Below are 25,909 nucleotides of genomic sequence, written 5' to 3'. Positions count from 1 at the left end.
AGTGTGGCTGGGGAGGATTATCATTTTCAAAACCAGAGGGGATCATATGGTAGCTCTCAATGAACTTCTTTGCAAAGTGGAAACAGAGTCACAGATGTAGAGATCAAACATATGGACCCCAAAGCGGGAGGTGGGGGTGGGATGAACTGGGAGATTGCGGTTGACATATATACTATTGATACTATGTCTAAAATAGATAAGTAATGAGAACCTACTGTGTAGGGAACTCTACTTAATGCACTGTGGTAGCCTGAATGGGAAGGAGATCCAAAAAAGAGAGGATATACGTATGCCTATAGTTGATTTATTCTGCTATACAGTAGAGACTAACACAGCACTGTAAAGCGACTATACTCCATGATTTCCTTTGCATTTCTAGCAAGAGATTTTCCAGGATCCCCTCACCTTGGCTACAGCCTCTGCTTATGGAGACACTTCCCAAATCATAATGAACACCTGTAGGCACCTCACCTCCTTGGTGACACTTACCTATCTGGTTTCATAGTTATTAATGTGTATGAGACGGTTAAGTTGTTTAAGGGTAGAATTCAGTTCTGATTTATTTTTATGTCCCTCACAGCTTCTCATTTATCAATTGTACATAGATTTGTTCAACTAAATATGGTGATTGGATGAATTAAATACAGCTTGACATCCCGAGCATGCTTTTTTACTCTCAGGAAATATGGGAGCTATATACAAAATAGACACTTATTCTGTCCTTATTTAAGTACCGGTGCTATCTCTAAGAATGGATTTAGAAAGTGTTAAAGCAAAATCCAGAAGTGATTTTCCCTGGTATAAGTGTTATTTATGCCCATCACTGAACATGTAGAAATGATGGAAAATGCAGTGTTAATGGAAAAGTAAATGTTGTGCGTGTCTTTTTGGAGGAGAGTCTGGCAATCTACCAGATTTTTTGACATTCATCTTTGGCTGCTCTGGGTCTTTGCTGTGTGTTGGCTTTCTCTAGTTGCTGTGAGCGGGCCACTCTTCCTTGCAGTGTGTGGCACTCTCATCGTGGTGGCGTCTCTTGTTGCAGCGCGTGGGCTGTAGTGTGCTCGGGCTTCAGTAGTTGGGGCTCCTGGGCTCTAGAGCACAGCCTCTACAGTTGTGGCACATGAGCTTAGTTTTTCCTTGTGGCATGTGGAATCATCTCAGACCAGAAATCGAACCTGTGGCCCCTGCATTGTCAGGCGTATTCTTTACCCCTGGACCACCAGGGAAGTTCCCCCAACTTTTAACTTATTTCAGTTTTTTATCTGATATGTTTATTTTAAGAAAATTATCCCGGCCTTCCATGCTTTCTCCTATGTAGTTTTTAATTGTGATGGGACATGGTTTTGTTTCCACATTTTGTCATTTGACACAAGATTATAATGAAATAATAGTTTCTTTGTGTTGTTTCAAAGTCTTTTACATATCATTCTTAATGCCTGCATGACTGTTTATCATGAGATGGTACCACAGTTCTCCTCTTGTTAGCCACTTGGTTTCTTTCCTGGGATGGGAGTGACTTATAAATACTGTGTGACAGATATCTTTAGAATAAAGCTTTTTCTGTGTATCAGGTTATTTCCTTATTTATGCATATCATTTAATTGTTCTTTGGAAAGGTTTCCAAAAGGCATGTGCCATTAATTGTACCCCTAGAAATGCATGAGTATTTTAAAGGAAATTTTAATTGCTTTCAGAAATTCACTTGATTCTGAGTCAAGTACTTGGCTGTAAGAAAGGACAGGCTAGGATTGATGGCTGTTTATTCAGTCCCTGACACCAGCTAAAGAGCATCTTCCTGCTATGTGCATTTTATTTTCACTATTTGCTTATTAAATAAAGCAGAAGTTTAAATATAGCAGAAGACTAATGATTCTTTGCCACAGTTGATGTTCCATCAGTTACAAGCACTGATGAAGGATCAAAAGAATCTTGCAATTCTGTGCTCTAATTTTTGCATCAAAGCCTTCATTTGGCACTCAAACATCCTTAATGATATGAAAGTATGACAAGCAGTATCCTGATTAATTTATTTTCTCTGGTCTACACTTTCTCACTGCTTTCAAGTAGCTACCAGAATCTCCTGAAAAGTGAAATCGAAGGGACGTAACGATCATCTTGCAGATAAACAAAACCGCCAAATTTCTAATCTAAGGTTTGCCTTCGTCCAAGTAACAAGGCTTTTCAGCGTTATGGAGAGAGAAGTAGAACTCTAATAGGGGTAGAAGAAATGGCAACCATCAATATGGTATGGGCTTTGAATTGTGAATAGGAGAAAAAGGAATGATAAGAAATGTAATAAGAGAAAGTGAATACGAAGCTCTCATCTTTCTTTTTGAGCATACTGTTGGCTCTTACATTTGTGAAGGGATTTATATTTACTTTGTTTTCACCAGAGATACTTATTTTTATCTTTATATTTCTATGTATGTGGGTATGCCTGTCTATCTCTCTATCCATTTATAAATAGCAGCGCTGGTTGTCAAATGATTGCCTCTCTGCTCCAAGTCTGCTGCTGTTTGTGAGTTGTGATTTGGGGTGAACACTGCAGACACTTCACCTTTGAGAGCGAGTTCAATATTGCTCAGTCGCTAAGTCATATCCAGCTCTTTGTGACTCCATGGACTGCAGCGTGCCAGGCTCCTCTATCCTCCACCATCTCCAGGAATTTGCTCAAACTCATGTTCACTGAGTTGGTGATAGTATCTAACCATCTCCGCCTCTGCCACCCCCTTCTCCTTTCACCCTCAATCTTTCCCAGCATCAGGGTCTTTTCCCATGAGTCGGCTCTTTGCATCAAGTGGTCAAAGTATTGGAGCTTCAGCTTCAGCATCAATTCTTCCAATGAATATTCAGCTTTGATTCCTTTAGGATTGACTGGTTTGATCTCCTTGCTGTCCAAGGGACTCTCAAGAATCTTCTGCACCACGACAGTTTGAAAGCATCACTTTTTCAGTGTTCAGACTTCTTTATGGTCTAAGTCTCACATCCTTGTGTGACTGCTGTAAAAACCATAGCTTTGTCTATACGGACTTTTGTCGGCAAAGTGATGTCTCTGCTTTTTATGCTGTCTATATTTGCCATACCTTTCCTTCCAAGGAGCCAAGTGTCTTCAATTTCATGGCTGCAGTCACAGTCTGTAGTGATTTTGGAGCCCAAGAAAAGACAATCTGTCATGGCTTCCACATTTTGCCCTTCTATTTGCCATGAAGTAATGGGACTAGGTACCATGATCTTCATTTTTCAATGTTGCCTCAGTGTTAGGTTTTGTCAGTAGAACGGGCTAGAGAGACACTGCGGCGGAGCAAAGAACAAAGCTTTCCCTCGGCACTTTTTTCTTCTTCCTTCAGCTGACCAGTTGCTCGTGGGGAGTGGGTGGCCCAGCGGCTTTTCATTTCCAGTTAGATTCTCCAGCACTTGGTAGAAATCTTCATGTAGACCAGTTACAGTCTACCGGCACTCCCTTGGGTACCTTCCAGTGGACCGGCTGCACCCCATGGCACCTCAGTTGAACCTCACCAACACCCCACCACATGACTCCAGCAGCTCAGCTCTGGCCCACCGCACCCCTTGAATTTAAGAATTTTTTTGTATAAATTATTTTTTTCCTGTTCAAATTCCTGATGTGATGTCTTGTTCCTGACTGGACCCTGACTGATTCTGTAACACAGTTACTGAGCTCCTGTTATGGACCTGACTCTATGTTGACAGGGTTCCTGCCCTCAATGCCCCTACAGTTTCTGTGATGAGCAAGTCAGGTGTTAGGCTTGGCAGGGAAACCTGTTTTAGGATGAAAGTCATGGCGTGGGGTCAGAGTGTTTACAAGGAAGTAACACTTCAACCCAAACTAAAGACCAATAGAAAGTGGCCAGACAAACAGGCAAGGGGAAGAGTGTCTCAGCAAAGGAACTTGACGCTTGTCCTGGACCAGTGTAGGAACTGAATGGTGGTTACAAGACCTACCACTTGGGAAGCACACTGCTGAGCGGCTGGGAGAAGAGGGTGCATGGAGGCTGGGTGTCTGGGAGCAATCACAGACGACCATGTTTGAGATTCTAAACTTGACTCGGTAGCCACGAGGGTTGTTGAATCATAACTTAAAAAACTTTTCTAAAAATTTTTTTGATGTGGACCATTTTTTAATGTCTTTATTAAATTGGTTATAATATTGCTGCTGCTTCTTTTTTTTTTTAATATTTTGGTTTCTTGGCTGTGAAGCATGTGAGATCTCAGTTACCCAACTGGGAAACTGACATGCACCCCTACATTGGAAGGCGAAGTCTTAATCTCTGGACTTAATCTCAGGGAAGTCCCTGAATCATAATTTAGAGTGGTGGTTCTCAGTTGAAACATGTAGGGTACTTAAAATCTGGGCTGACCCCAGACCAATTAAATCAGTCTCTCTAGGAGTCTGGGGTGTAAGAGGTATCCATAAATTTAAAGTTTAAATTTCTTCCAGTGATTTCATAGTACAGGCAAGGCTAAGAGTCAGTGATCTTGAGTAACCAAAAAAAAAAAAAAAAAAAAACCAGAAGATGGTAATGAGGATTAAATTACCAGTTGAAGGACAAAGCCCATTTGTTAGTTGGTGAAAGTTTTCTAGTCTAAAGATTAAAGTAATCTACAATTCTGCTTCATTATGTCAAAGTCATTTAGAATTCCAGAGGCACTGATTTTGGCATTGTTGCTAAATAGAAAGTGGTTACAGGTGGCAAATACTTTTGATGTAAATTTCCTCTGATACTCAAGGCAAGGGTGATATCACTGTGGAATTAGGTAAATATTTAAAATGAAGAAAATTAATGCAGCATTGAATTTGCTAGTGAATTTTACTTTAGTTTTTTTTTTTAAGGCTTCAGATGGTTAAACAAATATTTACTAAGTGAGTAAATGAGTGAATGAATGACCTCTCTGTGATTTGATTTTAATTAAACAAAAAGGAGTGTATCTGCCACCTCTTGACTAAAATTAATTAAACATCAGTTTCTCATCGGAGAGTAACCTCAAGGTAAAACCAGCTCTCAGAGCTATGTTTGACTAACTTAGGAAAACCTATATTTAGCAGGTGGGTGAGGACTACTGGTACCTTTGATTCCTTTTTTTTTTCCAGGCACTAAAAACTCAAGTCAGTTTCAAAAGAATCTTAAGCACTTTGTTTGGCTGCGTCACCGCTTCTGTTACTTTCTGACCTGCTGTGCTGACCTCCAAACCATGCTGTTTACCTTACTTGAGAGGCTGAATCAGATGTACCACCTCCAGAGACTACACAGGTTAAAGAAAATAAAAATCTTTAGGTTTTGCATTACAGAAGCATTATAGGGAGCGGGGACTGAATTCATAATGTAGCCACTGCAGATCAGCTAATCTTTTTCAGTGGGACATGGTTCTTGTCGTTTGATCATGTGGGCTGATGGTGGACCCACATGTGGCTCTCAACAGAGAAGAAATCAATTGGTTACCAGGGGTAGTCTAGTCAATCCATAAGGTAGCTGAAACATGAAAATTAATGTTATTAAAATTCCCATTCAATCATATATCCCCTTCTGGGGTACTTATTTTCCTATCTATCTTTTGACCCTCTATTTTATTTATTTATTTATTTATTATTTTATTTTATTTTATTTATTTATTTTTAAATTTTTATTTTTACTTTATTTTACTTTACAATACTGTGTTGATTTCGCCATACATTGACATGAATCCACCACGGGTGTACATGCGATCCCAAACATGAACCCCCCTCCCACCTCCCTCCCCACAATATCCCTCTGGGTCATCCCCATGCACCAGCCCCAAGCATGCTGTATCCTGCATCAGACATAGACTGGTGATTCAATTCTTACATGATAGTATACATGATAGAATGCCATTCTCCCAAATCATCCCACCCTCTCCCTCTCCCTCTGAGTCCCAAAGTCCGCTATACACATCTGTGTCTTTTTTGCTGTCTTGCATACAGTTGACCCTCTAGTTTAGAAGATGCTGTTGTACATTTTTCTCCAGTACTTGGTTGCGTGCTTGCAAATAAATCTCTGAGTGTAAACCCCACTGAGACTATAGTACCAAGCTCATTATAGAATACTTCCCTTTTATGGACATGCCTCGTGAGGAACTAGGGTCAGAGCTGGGCTGTGCAGTCAGTGCTTTTGGAATTACATTGGATCGTGGCTTGGGTTTATAAATCATTCCATAAAGAAAACATGTGACTGAACCCATGGTTATTGTAAAATATTATAATATGCTGTAAAGTAAAAGACCACATCATTCCCTGGGGTTTCACTGTAGGGTATTTTGTACTCACTCAGCTTCCTCATGCATATTCCATCACTAAATTGGTGTGCTTTAGGAACCTATGTGTAATGGTATCTGAATTAGGAAAAAGTAGCAAATAAATATGTTCTCAGCATAATGTATGAGTGGTATATGATGTATCATAATACATGAACGGTACCTGAAGACTCAAGAACAATTCTTAGTGGAACATAAAAATAAGTGGAGACTGTTATCTTAATGACTGAGAGAATTAGGAAATCTCCTAGTTGCTCAAACGAGGCTCAATAAGACCCATCATTAGGGTTCCACTGATAATTACAACTATTTATATATTATTGTCTATGCATGCATGCTCAGTTGTGTCCGACTCTTTGTGATGCCATGGAGTGTAGCCCACCAGACTCATCTGTCCATGGAATTTCCCAGGCAAGAATCCTGGAGTGGGTTGCCATTTCCTACTCCAGGGGATCTTCCTGACCCAGGGATGGGACCCATGTCTCCTGTGTCTCCTGCATTGGCAGGCAAATTCTTTACTGCTGAGCCGTCTGTACTGACCTCCATTTTGCTTCTGGAAATACAATGCTGGGTTCTTCATTAGTCATCCCATCGCTTACATCTCTCATTAATAGTCCTATTGAAAATACTGCTCAGCTATAAAAAGTCAGTTCTAATGAGGTGGATGAACCTAGAGCCTATTACACAGAGTGAAGTACATCAGAAAGAGAAAGACAAATATTGTATATCAACACACATATATGAAATCTAGGAAGATGGTATTCATGACCCCATTTGCAGGGCAGCAAAGGAGACACAAACGTAAAGAACAGACTGGGTCACGGTGAGGGAGGGAGAAGACGGGATGACTTGAGAAAGTAGTATTGAAACATATACATTACCAACATGTAAAATGCCTGCTGCTGCTGCTGCTGCTGCTTACTTGCTTAGTAGTGTCTGGCTCTGTGCGACCCTATGGACTGCAGCCCCATCAGGCTCCTCTGTGCATGGGATTCTCCAGGCAAGAATACTGGAGTGGGTTTCCATGCCCTCCTCCAGGGAGTCTTCCTGACCCAGGGATCAATCCCAGGTCTCCTGCACTGCAGGCAGATTCTTTACTGCTGAGCCGCCAGGGAAGCCCATGTCAAGTGGACAGCTGGTGGCAATTTGCTGTAGGATTCAGGGAACCCGAAACCTATGCTCTACGACAGCCAGAAGTGTGGGATGCGGAGGGAGGTGGGAGGGAGATTTAAGAGGGAGGGACGTGTGTATGCCTTTGGCTAATTCATGTTGCTGTATGGAAGAAACCAGCACAATATTGTAAAGCAATTATCCTCCAATGAAAAATAAAATTAAAAAAATAGCCCCATTGGAGAAGGGAGGTAGAGGAAAGAGAATTGGGATGTATAGGCTCTAGCTTTTAGGCTTAGCGAAGACGTGAACCATGAACTTCCAGATGTTCAAGCTGGTTTTAGAAAAGGCAGAGGAACCAGAGATCAAATTGCCAACATCTGCTGGATCATGGAAAAAGCAAGAGAGTTCCAGAAAAACATCTATTTCTGCTTTATTGACTATGCCAAAGCCTTTGACTGTGTGGATCACAATGAACTGTGGAAAATTCTGAAAGAGATGGGAATACCGGACCACCTGACCTGCCTCTTTAGAAACCTATATGCAGGTCAGGAAGCAACAGTTAGAACTGGACATGGAACAACAGACTGGTTCCAAATAGGAAAAGGAGTACATCAAGGCTGTATATTGTCACCCTGCTTATTTAACTTCAATGCAGAGTATATCATGAGAAATGCTGGGCTAGAAGAAACACAAGCTGGAATCAAGATTGCCAGGAGAGATATCAATAACCTCAGATATGCAGATGACACCACCCTTATGGCAGAAAGTGAAGAGGAGCTAAAAAGCCTCTTGATGAAAGTGAAAGAGGAAAGTGAAAAAGTTGTCTTAAAGCTCATCATTCAAACGAAGATCATGGCATATGGTCCCATCACTTCATGGTAAATAGATGGGGAAACAGTGTCAGACTTTATTTTTTGGGGCTCCAAAATCACTGCAGATGGTGATTGCAGCCATGAAATTAAAAGAGGCTTACTCCTTGGAAGGAAAGTTATGACCAACCTAGATAACATATTCAAAAGCAGATATTAATTACTTTGCCAACAAAGGTCCGTCTAGTCAAGGCTATGATTTTTCCAGTAGTCATGTATGGGTGTGAGAGTTGGACTGTGAAGAAAGCCGAGTCCCGAAGAATTGATGCTTTTGGAGTGTGGTGTTGGAGAAGACTCTTGAGAGTCCCTTGGACTGCAAGGAGATCCAAGCAGTCCATTCTAAAGGAGATCAGTCCTGGGTGTTCTTTGGAGCTGAAACTCCAGTACTTTGGCCACCCCATGCAAAGAGTTGACTCATTGGAAAAGACTCTGATGCTGGGAGGGATTGGGGGCAGGAGGAGAAGGGGACGACAGAGGATGAGATGGCTGGATGGCATCATCAACTCGATGGGCGTGAGTTTGAGTGAACTCCGGGAGTTGGTGATGGACAGGGAGCCCTGGCGTGCTGCAATTCATGGGGTCGCAAACAGTTGGACACGACTGAGCAACTGAACTGAACTGAACTATGCGGCCTTTGGAAATTCCTTTGCCTTTTGGTGGGAGATAGAGGTTTGGAGAGGATTCTAAACTTTTTAGCCAACACAAATCTTTGCTGGCAGAGCCTCTTGTGGATTCAGCTTCCTTTCCTTGTAGGCCCTTTCCTTTCTTTAAAGAAAGAGCCAGATCATTATTTATGATATAACCTTTTCTTTTGCTGGGCAGCTCCAAAGATTTAACAGATTTTATTTACATGGAGCTAAAATCTGTTCATATGTAACATCCATCTCTTGATGCTAGTTCTTTGAAAGGTGGGGTTTGGCACATGGAAAACACATGCAAATGTTAGTCATAATCATGGTAACTATTATTAATAATCCCATGTTACATCATCACCTTTGGGGGGAAAGCTCTTTGAAAAGCTAATATAGCAGTAGAAGGAACCAATGTTTGGAGTTAGAAGACTTCAGTATGAATTCTACCTTCTAATTATTAATTAGAATTGATTAATTAATCTGTTATTTATGAGACTCAATTTTCTTATAGCTACCGTGAGGAGAATTTCTAGCTCATAAGATATTATCTGTATAATGCTATGATTGACTTTTTATATTTTTTTAGATTTTGTTTTGTTCTATTTTTGTGGTGACAGTTGTCTCATTCCTTATAAGTCCCTCCCTCCCTCAGTTTCAAGACCTATGACAGTTCTGAAATGGCAGACCCACGGTAGCCCGTGCCCTTCTTTGTGTCTCTTCTCTCCTTCTGCTAGCACCTATTATACCATGTTGATGTCTGTTTCCACCACTGTCTATGAGCTCACTGAGAGAAGACTTGACATCACTGCTTCTTTTCATCAAACTGAATTGGTTTATCTATATGTGCCATGCTGTGCCAAGTCGCTTCATCTGGGTCCGACTCTTTGCAATGCGCCATGGCCCGACAGGCTCCTCTGTGCATGGGATTCTCCAGACAAGAATGCTGGAGTGGGTTGCTGTGCCCTCCTCCAGGGGATCTTCCTGACCTAGGGATCGAACCCACATGTCTTGTGTCTCCTGCACTGGCAGGCGGGTTGTTTACCACTAGTGCCATCCCTGGGAAGCCCCCGTTGACCTATAGGGAGGATTAATGTGACGATCACATGTTATATTGCAAGTGGAAATAATTTTGAACAGATGCTGTGTCAGGTGAAATTAAGGCTGAATTGTTGCTACTGGTTCCCTGTTAAAGAAAAAGCACTCTTAGCATCTAGATAATATTCAATGTCAACTATGCTTCAGTGAAAAATAAAAAGGAAAAAAACCCCATGATGACATAGTGAAGAGTAGAAGCGTGTTATTTTCAGCTGATCTAAGATGATGGTTTCATAAACTTTTGTGTTTCTGAACCTAACTGATGATTGACTTTGTAAAACACACACGATTTTCCTACTTCCTCTTTTCCGTCCTGCAGATTATTTCTAAAGGACTAGGATATTTCCTCTAGAACTGTTTAATTCTGGCATCTTTGTGCAATTTCTTTACTGACAGAATGCAGATCTCCTCTGAGTATTTGTAAAAAGGATCTGTGTTGTTGTTGTTGAAATTCACATTTATTTGTTTGTTGAAATTTATTTGTTGAAATTCAGAATACAAATTCCTTCAGCCCAATACAACACCATTTCATCTTAGTTTCTTAGTTTCAATACCAGTATCTTCTTGGACAAGGATTTTCCTGTAAAGGGCCAGATAGTAAATACTTTTTAGGCTTTATGGGCCTTAAGTTCTCAGTTACAACTATTCTACTCTGGCGCTGTAGTGCAAAACTAACTGTAGACAGTGTGTAAATGGTTGGGCATGGCTGTATTCCAGTCACACTTACAAAAGTAGGCAACTGGCCAGACTTGGCCATCAGGCAGCAGCTTCCTAACCCCTGATTCAGGACGTGTCTACTTAAAGTGTGCTCTGTAGACTGAGTGTCAGCATCACTTGGGTGGGAGCTTAGTAGAGATGCAGAATCTTAGACTCTACCGAGACTGTCTGGATTGGAATTTTTTTTTTTTTTAAGATAGAAGTTTATTTCTCACTTACTTCCCTGAATGTGTTCTGATGAATGTTCTGGTTTCTCTGAGTGTTGGTGACTCTCCAGAGAACAAGGAAGAGAATGTGGAGGGTGTCTGGAGATTTTATTCATTTATTTTTGGCCACATGCGGCCTTTCCCTAGCTGTGGCGAGCGTGGCTGCTCCATAGCTGCGGGCTGCAGGCTTCTCGTTGCAGCGGCTTCGCTTGCTGCGGAGCACAGGCTCTAGCTGCCCACGGGCTTCAGTACTTGCAGCACGCGGCCTTAGTTGCTCTGCGGCATGTGAAATCTTCCCAGACCAGGGATCGAACAGGTGTTCCCTGCACTGGCAGGCAGACTTCTAACCACTGGAGCGCCAGGGGAGTCCCTGGGTCTGCATTTTAGCAAGAGTTCCAGGTGGTACCCAGACATGCGCGAGTTTGAGAACTGTAGATGAGTAGCACCAAGGAGGCGTCTGGGAGCACATTGGAGCGCGCCTACTGCAGTGGGCTGCCTTCTCAGACTGCAGCTCGCGGGCCTTTTCCAGTCTCTCCTTCCGTTGCCAGTTTTCTTCCCCTGGTACGTTCTCACCCACTAACTGCCTGCTCTGCTTCTGCTGTCAGCTTGCCTCGCCACCTCCTCAGCCTAGCAGCTGCTCATTCCCCAGCTTCTCTATGTCCTCAAGGGAGGGCGCTGGGAACTCATCAGATGGAAAGCGGGTTTCGTTCGCCTGCAGCGCGGCTCACTGTGATTGGAGGTGTGATTTGTAGGTTTACCCAGCACCCTAGCGCCCCTGCCCCCGACCCCCTTTTCTGTGTCCACCTCTCCTTTCAAGAATCATGTAAATGGAGAAGGAAGCTCCAGGAGCTGAGGTGGCTTCCCTTCCATGTTGTGATGCTAAAGAGCCAACGCTCACGATGAACGCTTCTCAGCCACGAAAATGGTAACAGCAAGAAAAAACCCTACAGAGTACCAGGGGGCAAAGCAATTGAGCTGTTCCAGCATTTTCTTAAATGGAGCCCGAAGGCCGTAATTATGATGTATGTGTCTTCAGGTAAGACTTTCAAGCAATTTGGAATAGGCAGTTATATAATTTTCCTGCTGTTCTCTCCGCCCCTTTCTCTTTTATCTTTCTTTATTAATACAGACACCTATTGGAATGAAGTGGCCCACACACAATTTTGCATCGATTCAAGTGGGTGCAAGTTGATTATTCAGCCCAGAAATCTAATTAACACTCTCCCTCCCACTAGCCCACTCAGCTGCATTTGCTTTTCTGCTTTTCTGGGGTGGAAGATGCCCTCTGCTGGCTCCTGCCCATTCCACACTCAATACATACAGTGACAGACAACTTATCTACCTGGAGTCTGGTAGCTCTTACATATTAAGCCCTTGATGTGTGTTTATTGAAAGCATACCTTTTCTTCCAGGGCAGTACCCGACACATGGTAATGGACCTTACTGAAATCTGTAAATGTCCACCTCTTAATCTTTCTACTGTCGTGTGATACCCTAGCATGGGTCCTAGATAAAAATGCCAAAAATTTTTAAAATAATTTATAGTGCCTGCCACTGTAGATTCATTTTCTCATTTAATCATCACTATAAGTAGTTACTATTATGATCCCTATTTTAAAGCAAAGGAATCTGAGGCTTTGAGAGGATAGCTTGCCTGAAGTTACAATTAGAAAGTGGAGGAGCTAAGATTTGAATCCAGTGTAACAGAAATGGAAAGCCTCTTAACCACTAATAATACTGTAGGGTTCATGGTAGAAATTTAGGGTATATGGGGTTTTCCAGTGACTAGCACTTTTAGAAACTTGGAAGTACCAGTTGCAAAGTGAGCCCTGGATACGCACAGGAGGCTATCATGCATGGGTCATCAGGAAAGACATTGAAAGCAGCTCTGACATCCTATTAGTCCCACTGAAGTGGAGCAATGCAAAAATCCCTCCATTTGTCAGGGGCCCTAGTACAATCGAAAGCGTGGCTCTGGTAAACACATCAATTAGTGGTGGTTCCCCGCAGAGTTAGCAGTAGAGTCCCCGTAGTCACCTTTCACTTTCTCCTTGATGAGAGGTGTTCAGGCTTCTCACCAAAGCCTCTAATGCAAATCCAGGATTGCCAGCTGTGCTTCTTGGTGTAAACAGTGCATTAATGGTGTGAAAAATTGCAACTCACAAGCCCTTCCTTGAGCAACTGCAGTGACAAACAGGCTGCTTCTGCTGCCATGGGGGCAGGTCTCCTGGCAGAGTATACAGCTGAGAACCGGAGGAGCCTGGTTCACCTCGAATGCATGGAAATGAGCATTCTGTTCAGATTTCTGTGGTCCTCAGCCTGAATATTTACTTGGAGCCCTGCTGTTTCAGACAGTTACCGAGGCCAATAGATTTGGGAGAGAGAGGAGCCAGAACAACATCTCAGCTACTCTGCAAGATCAAGCCTGAGAGAGCACACTGTATTTTTCCGTTCCTCTGATTGATAGTGACAACACACCATTGTTTGTGGGTGGATGCCACAGAAGTTGCCTTTCTGGATGGTGGACTGAGAAACATGAAATCATTTTATGAAATTCAAGTGTTAAACACAAATGCAAGAAGGATGCACTCTGGTGAACAGTGGATTTGTTCCTGAAAGAATAGAAGGGTCTGGGCAGACAAGGAGAGGAGAAAAAAGTATGGTGAAGAGACCAGCATGTACACGTAAGCTGACAGCAGGTTCTGTCTTGAATGTCATGTGCAAACACTGGAGTGGAGGAAGCTAGCAGGGTGGTTTAAATCCGTTTCAAAACAGGCTGTAATAACTTGCAGCACCCGCCTCTCCTGGGGAGACATACATGTAACTGAGCCAGGGTGTTTGTTTCAGTCTGTCGATCTCCCTCAGACAGCATCTAACTTCCCTGGTTCTCCCACTCTCCCGTTGCTAGCCAGCACCCTTCTATGACACCTTTTAATTCAGATCCATTCTGTTACCCAATAGATACTTATCGAACCCTTGCCACATGTCAGACACTGGGACACAGATAAATAAGATGGGCACTGCCCTCAATGGCTGGTAGGATGAGAGACAAACACAGGCAGGAAAAGGGTGTTATGCATGGATCCTGTGGACTTACTTGTACGGTGTATAGTTGGGAAAGAAGGGAGAAGGGAGTGGGTCTCCTCTGAGAGGGAATAGGATGGAGGCAGAGCAGGAACTTCCTCAAGCAGGTCTTCTGTAGTCCTAGGGATGGTTATGGCTCTGCCGGGAACTTTGCATATTCCTGAGCTAATCTACTGCATCCAGTCTAGAAGGAAATTGTTTTCCTTATTTCCAAATCAGTACTGGGTTCCATGCCAGGCACTGTGCTAGGAAGTGTGGATTTGGGAACTTACAGTCTGGTCTGGTGGCAGACATACAATTAATTCCCTGTGGCTCAGTAGTAAAGAATCTGCCTGCAATTCAGGAGACACAGGTTTGATCCCTGGGCTTGGAAGCTTCCCTGAAGGAGGAAATGGCAACCCACTCCAGTATTCTTGCCTGAGAAATCCCATGAGGAATCCACAGAGGAGCCCAGTGGGTTACAGTCCATGGGGTTGGAAAGAGTTGGATATGGCTGAGCATGCCTGTATGCATGCACAGAAGTCCAGTCCAGAAAAAAATTAGGTGGCCTTCACACGTGTTACTGTCTTGAAATATGTCTAGAATTCTTCACCCCTGACCTCCTCTTCCACTTCATGGGACTAACTAGGACCCTGATTTCATGGTTGGGCCAAGTTGTTACTTGCTCTGCAAGCCATTACTAAGCCCCTGGGAGGGCTGCACTTCCTAGCTGGGCACAGTCACATGATCTGTCTTGGCTCAGGAGAAGTAGGCAGAGTGACGGGTGGTACACAGGTGGACTGGGTGCCGCTGTTAGGCTCGCGGCGCTCTCCTTGTTCCCGTGGCTTAACATTTGATGCCATTGGAGGTGATGGCTCTCTTATCACCTGGGTCCCTGTGTTACCATGATTAGCGGAGGCCGTCGGTAAACTGCAGTGGACAACTCGGGTTAGCAAGGAATAAACTTTTGTTGTTTTAATTCTCTGAGATTGTGGGTTGTTAATTACCACAGCAGAGCCCAGGGTGCTTTGTGGCACATTTTTTGGGGAAGGCCACCAAATTCCACTAACTAGGTTAGGTCTCTCATCTGCTCACATGATTGCTCCCTGCACACACTCCTTCATTTAAAAAAAATCATGCTTTATTATGTGTTTAACAGGTTAGGCTATAAAAGGGGAGAACCATACTTGTCTTGTTTATTACCATATCTTTAGCACCTAGCACAATGATTAGCACATATGAAATAAGTACTTTTTGAAAGAATTAATGAATGAATGAGTCAACAAATGAACTGGGGATTGTTGTATGGAATCACAACATTTTTGAAGAGATTCAGCTCTTCATATAAATACGAAACAGCTTAAAGTCCTGGGAGCCTGTCAGTAACGTCAAAGCATTTTTCTCCTCCTCCACCTCTATCCTCACCACCAACAAGCTTAAGGTCAAATAATTCTAATTCCAATAGGACAAATTATAGTTCCCAAAGAAATCAGTTTTGCGTGATCTGTTTGTTGGGAGCACAAATTTTCCCTTCACCCACCGGGAATTTGCTCCCTTGCTTTTGCCTGTGTTGGAGGAAGTGCACTTTCCCACAGGATGTTGCCCTTGGGCCTCCAGTTAGACCATGTAGACAGTAGCAGACTCTGGACCAACACACATCTCCTGAAAACATCTTTGATGAAGCAGCTCCCCTCCCTGCACAAACACAACAATTAACCAAAGCAGGTAAAATTGTGTCTTGGGAAGATAATGAGGTTTGCTTCCCTGCCTGTATAATTTTGCCTCTGTGTGTCCGGTATCCTGGCTTGGATCTCATCCAGCCCACCCCAGGGGAAACATAGCTGGTATCCTCCACAGCACTTTAATGAAGCGCCCGCCTGTGCTAAGAAAACATCAAAGTTGCTCCAGCTTCAAAACAAGTTAAATTTTGGCAGCTGCAGTTTGGGGGGCATTATAGGGAACTAATGACAAGAGCACAAGAACCCCTACCATTGTGTGTCACGTGTATCCCTGAGCCCTGAGTTTTAGCACTATTTCGTACGCGATCTCTGCATTTAGTCTAGGACATAGGAGACACTAGTGGTAAAGAACCCACCTGCCAGTGTGGGAGTCGTAAGAGATGTGGGTTTGATCCCTGGGTCGACAAGCTACCCTGGAGAAGGGCATGGCAACCCACTCCAGTATTCTTGTCTGGAGAATCCTATGGACAGAGAGGAACCTGGCGGGCTACAGCCCAAGGGGTCGCAAAGAGTTGGACACGACTGAGGTGACAGCATGCAGCACATGGGAGGCACAGGGGACAGGCAAGCCGGAAGGTCCTTCTACTCTGGCTGTGGTCCAGAGGCCTGTGTTCCTTGAGGAGACTGGGCAGGCTGGGATGTGATGCAGCAAATGCCAAGGCCCCCACCAGTCACTTCCAGCCCCTCTCACCTGTTCTTGTCCTGGGACCAGTCACTTCCAGCCCCTCTCACCTGTTCTTGTCCTGGGACTAGTCACTTCCAGCCCCTCTCACCTGTTCCTGTCCATGTACCAATCACTTCCAGCCCCTCTCACCTGTTCTTGTCCTGGTACCAATCACTTCCAGCCCCTCTCACCTGTACTTGTCCTGGTACCAATCACTTCCAGCCCCTCTCACCTGCTCTTGTCCTCAGACCAGTCACTTCCAGCCCCTCTCACCTGTTCCTGTCCTGGGACCAGTCACTTCCAGCCCCTCTCACCTGTCCTTGTCCTGGTACCAGTCACTTCCAGCCCCCCTCACCTGTTCCTGTCCTGGTACCAATCACTTCCAGCCCCGCTCACCTGCTCTTGTCCTGGCATCTCCACCAGTCACTTCCAGCCTCTTCTCACCTGTTCCTGTCCTGGCCTCCAGCTGACTGGCAGCCTCTTCTGCCTCAGGTAGAAGCCTGTGTGAGGCCCTCCCTCTGAAGCCTGCTGACATTCGTGCACAGGGCATTGGCTGCATGGCCGATGCAGGCATGGCCCATGCTCACTGCCTCCTCTCTTGGTAATGCTTGCTTCCAGTCCATCCATTATGTTGCTGGTTTTATTTCCCTGGCTGTTTGGGATTGCCTGTGTTCTGCCATTGTAGGACTACTCATCGTTATTTTCCAGTGACAAGGACGGTTTCCTTTGTCCAATTAGGGGAAAACAAGTATAAATAGCGTGATTTATAGACCAGAGTGCCCAGTGGGGGCGGGAAAGCTCTGTAACCTCTGTAATGTTCATTTAGGGATACATGCAGTCACAAAATCAGGAAATGCGGAAGGTAGGTTGTCCATTTCAGTGTTATTTGTCTTCAAGTTGGAAGGACAATTCCGTTATATTGAAGAACTTACTATGAAGCTGTGTCAGTATGATAGCAAATCCATTTGTCACATCTGCAGTGGGTGGGTAAAAGCATAGTGTTAAGGAAGGATGTCTGTTCAAGCCCTAGTAGGCCTGTATGTTTCCGTAGGTCCTATGGCCAGAGACAGCAGCTTCATCCACAATATTGCTCAGAAAGGAGCCAGGGCAGGGGCGAGTCTATGAAGAAATCAGTGATCATAGGCACTGAGACAGTGCACACAGTGTGCTTAAGAAATCCAAGCCGCATGCCTGGTCAATGTCCTTTAGTTATATCTCAAATCAGTTTTTGAGTTCAGGTGACTGGAGGCTTCTGTTCAGAGTTTATTTGTGGTTCTGAGCCCGATCCCTTTGAACCACTCAGTCAGCAATTCAATCTGTTTGTAAGCCAATGGAGAGCAAAGGGCCAGCATGTCTTATTTATCTTCTTTTCCGCGTCCTTGGAAGGAAGCTGCACACAGAGGCACTCTGTGTTTGTTGAAAGTACTAAACTACTGAATGGAGAAGAAGGACTGATACATGGTGAGCACCCGCTGGGCATGCTGGGCACTGATCATACAGTGATGAATAGAGCCCTCTCTGCCCTCAGGAATCCATAGTCCAGTCTTTCCTCATGAATAATGAATGTAGAAAATGATCTGGACAGGGTAACACTGAATTGCCTGAGTTCATGATTAATGACTTGAGGAGGTTTGTGGTACATTTTTGGCCATCTTTTCTTCTGCACATATCCTTGACCTGCTGGGAGAATGGAGAGATGGGCCTCCAGCATCCACCTGGATATGGCATGGAAACCTGAAACCGACACCTCATTTTCCCTTCTCTTGATCAATAGATGCCTCATGTTGACTCAGAGCAAAGCACTCATTGATCAGGCTGGTCCTTCTTAGAGAAGTGATAATACCCTGTTTGGGGTTGATGGCTGGGATCATCTCACAAACACACCATGGGTCATGCCTGCAGTCTGAGATGTTGTTCAATAGCTCTCAGATCTCAGTCTGTCACCTTAGTGGAAATGAGGCTGTAACAGAAGGCGCCTGGGAAGTTCTGAGTGGTCCCTGGTCATGCTCCCTCTTAGCATCTGTACGTCTCTTCTCCATGGAACTTGTCGTTGCAGAGTGATCATTTATTGCTCTGTCTTCTTCACTTGGCTATGAGCTCCTTGCAGATCCAGACTGTTGTGTGTGTCATTGGCCCAGAATCATCTGCAGGGGAAGCTCAGAGCCACGATGCTAAGGAGGGAAGCATTCCCTGGCAGAAGCAAGGCAGTTAAAACCTCTGGCTTCCAAAATTGAAAGAGACATGTGTACCCCAGTGTTCATGGCAGCACTGTTTACAATAGCTAGGACGTGGAAGCAACCTAGATGTCCACTGGCAGATGAATGGATAAGAAAATTGTGGTACATATACACAATGGACTATTACTCAGCCGTTAAAAAGAACACATTTGAATCAGTTCTAACGAGGTGGATGAAACTGGAGCCTATTATACAGAGTGAAGTAAGTCAGAAAGAAACACCAATACCATATATTAATGCGTATATAGGGAATTTAGAAAGATGGTAATGACGACCCTATACACGAGACAGCAAAAGAGACACAGATATGAAGAACAGACTTTTGGACTCTGTGGGAGAAGGCGAGGGTGTTATGATTTGAGAGAATAACATTGAAACATGTATATTACCATATGTGAAATAGATGACCAGTCCAAGTTCGATGCATGAAGCAGGGCACTCAAAGCTGGTGCACTGGGACAACCCTGAGGGATGGGATGGGGAGGGAGGTGAGAGGGAGGTTCAGAATGGGGGACACACGTATACCCATGGCTGATTCATGTCGACATATGGCAAAACCGACCACAATATTGTAAAGTAATAGCCTCCAATTAAAAACAAACAAACAAACAAACTTCTGGCTTCTACTTGCTGTTTTTGGACGGCGGAGCCTGGTGGGCTCCAGTCCATGGGGTCGCTAAGAGTCGGACACGACTGAGCGACTTCCCTTTCACTTTTCACTTTCACGCATTGGAGAAGGAAATGGCAGCCCACTCCAGTGTTCTTGCCTGGAGAATCCCAGGGACGAGGGAGCCTGGTGGGCTGCCGTCTATGGGGTTGCACAGAGTCGGACACGACTGAAGTGCAGCAGCAAGCTTAAAGGACATACCTGTTTTGGTCACACCTTCTGTGCTGCTAATTTGCTGAGATAAGCCCAGGAGTCCTCTTTGCCCTACACTTTTGAAAAAGTCAAACAGGAACCACAGTGGGTCCTGGGAAAACCAGACAGGAAGAGAGGCTCATACAGGGCCACTCATCGCAGTGGCAGGGGTACCAGTCACGTGGAATATAGCGTGAATGGTGTGCCCTGGAGCTGCTTCTGTGAACACTTGCCTTCTCCCACCAGTGGTCACTCCTGTGCAAAGGGGCTGCCAGTTCTCCAAGATGAGAGAGAGGATGGGGATTTAGAACCATAGCCTTAGCAGTGTTCGCAGCAACCTGCAGTGTATTGGATGGGTGACTATGCCTCAGGGCTCTGCCGTGGGGACAGTCAACAGGAAGAACACAAATCTAGGCATACTTTACCATCACTTACAGTCATTGTCTTGATATCTTATTTATCTTGTTATCAGCCTTGGGCAGCCAGCCCATGGTAGATCTTCAACAAGTGATGGGGAAGGACTCACTGGATGACCACAGCTCATCCTACATAATTCCTCTTACACAGTTATACACAGTAAGAGTCATCAGTAAGGTAAGAAGACTTAAGGATACATTCAGACATTTCATGCCCACTGATGGACTGGGTTTTCTGCTTTTACTCTCACGTATTCCATTTTCTTGACAAAGGTCCACATAGTCAAAGCTGTGGTTTTTCCAGTAGTCATGTATGGATGTGAGAGTTGGACCATAAAAAGGAGGCTGAGTGCCAAAAAAGTGTTGCTTTCAAACTGTGGAGCTGGAGAAGACTCTTACGGATACTCTTGGACAGCAAGATCAAAGGGTTGGAAGGACTGATGTTGAAGCTGAAGCTCCAACACTTTGGCCACCTGATGCGAAGAGCCAACTCACTGGAAAAGACCTTGATGCTAAGAAAGACTGAAGGCAAGAGGAGAAGGGGGAAACAGAGGATGAGATGGTTGGATGGCATCACTGACTCAAAAGACATAAGTTTGAGTAAACTCAGCGAGATGGTGAAGGACAGGGAAACTGGTGTGCTGCAGTTAATGGGGTCACAAAGAGTCAGACGTGACTTAGTGACTGAACAACAAATCCCATTTTGAGCATTTTAGAAAGAACATAAACTTTAGAATCATGTTCAGAATCTGGCTTTATTGCTCATATGGCCTTGTGCAAGTTCTGAGCCACAGTTTCCTCATCTGAAAAATGGGGATGATGATACCTAGCATAGATGCTTGCATGCTGTCACGTCAGTTGTGTCCATACCTCTTGTGACCCGATGGACTCTAGCCCTCCAGGCTGCTCTGTCCATGGAATTCTCCAGGCAAGAGTATTGGAATGGGTGGCCATTCCCTCCTCCAGGAGATCTTCCCAATTCGGGGATTGAACCTGTGTCTCTTATGTCCCTTCATTGGCAGGCGGAATCTTTACCACTAGTGCCGCCTGGGCAGCCCAGCATAAGTTGCTTAATAGTTATTATTATGCTTATTATTATCTGTCCTCAGAACCTGCATCTTTGCCTCCCTTGTGTCCAGCACCTAGCTATCCTTTCCCACCATGTTTGATTTCTCACAGACTTTTGGTATGACTGTGGTATGCCACTGAGTTTCTAGTTTTCATCCTGACATTCCGGATCTGTACTATCCGGTTTTTCAGAGATTCAGCATTGTTTCCATCTTTCAAATGATGGCACTGACTAAATCCTAAAGCAAGCGATTTTGGAGCCATATATATGTTACCTCTTCAGGTCTTAATCTTCTCACCTTTCCATGAAAAGAAAAGGTGGAGTGGATAGAGAACAGCCCTGCAGCAGGGCATCAGCTGTCTTCTTCTTCAGTCCACTGTGGAGTGCCGAGCACAACAGTTGTCTTTGGGTGATTCTGATGATAAGTAATAGAAATCAACTCAAGTTAATCTAAGCAAAAGGGCAATTTGTGAGAAGGATACTAGTGTATCTCTTGAAATCCAAGGGCAACCCAGCTGGAGTCCCATCCATGCTCTTATATCAACTATCATGTTAGGTAGAACCACTTTTCCCCCAGCCAGCACACTCACATGTGGAAAGACCTCTGTTAATATTGGACTCTTGGCTGCTTCCCACCCCGTCACTCACTCTTCCCTGGGGAAGGGTGACTTATCTAACTGGAGAATTTGGAAGAATACATTGGGCATATTTGGCTTACCCTCTTGTGGGGATCTGCTGCTTGCTGAGAACATACACTTCTTCATCCTGTGTGTTTTAAGATGCTTGGAAGGTGCTTTAGGGAAGTGCTGTGGTGTCCAGCACTGGCTGTGACTGGAAGGGTGGTTCTGCCTAGCCTGAAGTTATGAAATGGAAAGCCAACTTGGTCATATACCTAAAGCTGCGGTCGCTAAACTGTATCACAGATAAAGGGTCATTTTGATTTCAGTTTATATCCCGTGTCTCCTCCTTGATTCAGAACTCAGGCGGGGAAGATGGATCTTTGTATTGGGCCTTTTCCAACTCCATTGCATCTCTCTTCTTTCCATTTATTTTAGTTAAGCTTTTTCTGATTTTTTCATGAACATGGAAGACGAATAGATTCACATTCTTCAGTTCCAAAGCCACTTGCAAAAACTGACTAGTAGCCTTTCAATCTTAATTCCAAATTCATGAGATAAGAATATCTGATTGACTTAACTTTGGTCAGATGTTCACCTTTGGTTGAAAAAACTGGGCACAACTGGGTGGGGAAGGTGAGTAGGTAAGCTTCCATATTACCAGTTCAGTTCAGTCACTCAGTCATATCTGACTCTTTGCAACCCCATGGACTGCAGCATGCCAGGCTTCCCTGCCTGTCCATCACCAACTCCCAGATCTTGCTCAAACTCATGTCCATCGAATTGGTGATGCCATCAAGCCATCTCATCCTCTGTCATCCTTTTCTCCTGCCAATAGACGATGAGATGGTTGGGTGGCAATACAACATTAAAAGTTTATGTATTATAGAAATGACTTTTCTAGGTGGCAAACTAGCTGTCAGAGAGTGAGCTGTGACTTCCCAAAGCGGTCTTTTACACAGCCATGACAAAGGTTAGGTATTTTAGACCAATTAAATGTTTCCATTATATTGATTATATGAAACTGGAGCCTATTATACAGAGTGAAGTAAGCCAGAAAGAAAAACACCAATACAGTATACTAACACATATATATGGAATTTAGAAAGATGGTAATGATGACCTTGTATGCAAGACAGCAAAAGAGACACAGATGATAGAACGGACTTTTGGACTCTGTGGGAGAGGGAGAGAGTGGGATGATTTGGGAGAATGGCATTGAAACATGTATACTATCATGTAAGAAACGAACCGCTAGTCTAGGTTCGATACAGGATAGAGGATGCTTGGGGCTGGTGCACAGGGATGATCCAGAGAGATGATATGGGGAGAGAGGTGGGAGGGGGGTTCAGGATTGGGAACTCATGTACACCCGTGGCAGATTCATGTCAATGTATGGCAAAACCAATACAGTATTGTAAAGTAAAATAAAAAAAATAAAAAAAAAGTGGCTTTTAAGTCTGTTCTTATCATGGTGGTTTTCATGTTTCTGTTGCTATGAATCTATATTCTTTTGAAATTGGGCTTTCAGCTCAGAGCTGTTTATATGCTGAACTCTAGATGGAACCCTGAGAATCATCTAGTTAAATAATTTCTTCAATCTGTTCCCCCCAAAGGTCACATGCTATTAAAAGTTTTGCTGGGCCCTTGTGTGCAAAGGAAAAGATAAAAGGGGCAAAGTCAGTATTTCATGGGACACAGTCAAGCCAACATGTAGAACACTGCCATGCAGAAAGATTTCCCTTTATTTAGAGTCAGATATCACCAAACTTCATACAAATGGTAGCCTTCAATAGCTTTTCAAACCATCAGATAGTCTCTTACTTGAGTTGTGATGCTCCATAATAAAATATATTATCAAACCAGAGCATCCTGTTTGCTTTTATTTCGGAGTAACTCGTATTTTCTGGAAACCCAGAGCCAGCTCAAAGTAGTTTTCTTTAATAATCATTAAGGTCATCTGACCTATGTCACATCAAAGGCAGGCTATCGATGATGAGCAACCCTGCTGAGAAATTAATCTTCAATCAACATGTGTATATGTGTCCTCTAGACGTCACCATTGATATTGTGTGGTTTCTTTTATTGTAGAACCGAGGGGCATGTTACATGTCAAGATGAAATCAATGTGAAATTGATGGGCTGAGAGGAATTTGGTCTTAAGGGCTTTGCAATGGTATAACAATCAAGTTATTCTTTCCCCTGCCTTACTGAACTGTCTTATTTGCAGTAGCAAATTCTCCACGTAAAATTCTGTGTTCACTTCCAACATAATTCCTTTTTTTTTTCAAGTGCTCTTAAGTTCATTATTATATTTATTTTTGTTTTCTTATAACATTGATATATGCTCACTTTTAAAGTTGATAAAATAAAAAGTAAGAAAGATGAAAAAGTATTCATAATCCTACCATTATAACATTTTGGACTGTTTTCTACGAGTTTATTTAAACTTTCAAAAAGTTGAGTTGATTTTATATCTGTAATTTTGTTTTTGCTTTTTTCCTAACTGCTATTATAGCAGACATTAATCGTATTGTTATAACTGTCCTTTACACCCATAATTTTTGGGGACTGCGTGACCATTCTCCTTTTGTTGGATATTTTGTTTAGTTTCAATATTTACAAAAGGTTCTATAGCTTTAGAACTGTATAGATGATACTACGATTTGTATATTAGATGTACATTTATATATATGTATATATGTATTTTTTTCCTTCAAATTAATTCCCAGAAGTGGAATTGGAATTAGTAGGTCAATGTTTCTTTTTAACATTCTCTTCTTGACTCAGACCCCAAACGATTTGCTGATGCTTGAGAAAGGTACGCTTTCTTGGTCTGAGATTTTTGGGGTCTATTAAAACATGTTCTCTTCATTTCAGCAACAATGATTACGTCCTCTTTTGCTTTGGGCAGTTTTGAGAGGCTTTCATTCTCCCTGGCCCCTACCCTCCAACACTCACAAAAATGCACATGATTCCATCATAGAAAATGGGAAGTTTCTGCTGATCTTGTCTTGGCCGAGAAAGAAATCTGGCGGTTTTGAACACTATAGTTGAAAGTACAGGAGTTCTAAGTGATTTTAAGGTGATTCTTTTTTTCTTCTCTTTGGGCATGCTATACACATTTGCTACTGAAATCAGTGACCTCAAATGCCTGTGGAGTTACTGGGTTGGCCAAAAAATTCATTTAGGTATTCCCATGTTATGGAAAAACCCGAGCAAACTTTCTGTTCAGCCCAATAAAAGCCCTGGGTGGGCCCTCGTGGGACGGAAGAGGCCACAGTGAATTTGGAGTCGTAATATCTGGCTCAGGCTCTGGTGTTCCGTCAGCTCTCTGTCTGTTTCACTCCACGTGAAATACTTTATTTGCTCTCCATGGCCTCATTCAGTCCTTATGGTGACCCCCTGAGCTAGCCATCGTCTCTCCCATTGTATGGCTGGGAATACTCAGGGTGAGCAGCGACATAACTGCCTAATGACAGGCTGTAGGAAAATCAGAGTTCTGATCCTACACATTTGTCTTTCCCATTGTCCTAGGCGGTTTTATTTTATTTTTATTTTTATTTTTTAATTATTTTTTTATACTTTATTTTACTTTACAATACTGTATTGGTTCTAGACTCTTTTATTATCCATGTTTCCCTGAACAAGTATGTAACCCCTCTGAGTCTTACTCTTTTTAAGTTGAAGATAATCACACATACCCCACAGGGCTTTTGTGACAAGCAGATGAGACAGTTTAAATTGAGTGTGCTGCTTAAAGTGGAATATAAGTGTTAGGAATTATGAGCATGCTAATAAAAATGGTGACTAATGTGGTTGGTTTTTCTTCCCCCCGGGGGTCTTGCTTGCTTGCTTGCTCTCTTGATTTTATTTAATTTTGTTACTGAACCAAACTTGGGTCCACTTGGTGGTCTGCTGACACCAGATGGTGGTGAAGGAAAGTGCGTCATTTATTGCAGGGCGCCAAGCAAGGAGTGCAGGGCATCTAGCGGTTAAGAGACCTGAACTCCCTGAAGGCTTTCAGGGAAATGTTTTATAAAGACAAGGTGAGGGAGGGGGGTTGTGGAGTGGGCGATTGGCTTGTGGGCGTTCTGATTGGTTGTTGGTGAGGTAATCGGGGGTCAAAATCATCCTCTGTCTGGGGTCTATGGGCTTGTGGGGAGCATACAGTTAACTTCTTCCACTTGGGGGTTGGGGGGAGTAGCTTTCAGTATCTGTGAAAAAGCTCAAAGGCCATGGTTCAGAATATTGTCTGTAGCCCTTGAGGAGGAACTGAAAGTCTCTGACTTTGTGTAATGGCTAAACTATTGTTATTTTGTCTTGCT

Source organism: Capricornis sumatraensis, chromosome 6, assembly GCF_032405125.1.
Source record: "Capricornis sumatraensis isolate serow.1 chromosome 6, serow.2, whole genome shotgun sequence".
NCBI lineage: Eukaryota > Metazoa > Chordata > Mammalia > Artiodactyla > Bovidae > Capricornis > Capricornis sumatraensis.
Note: the sequence above shows the minus strand (reverse complement) of the source record.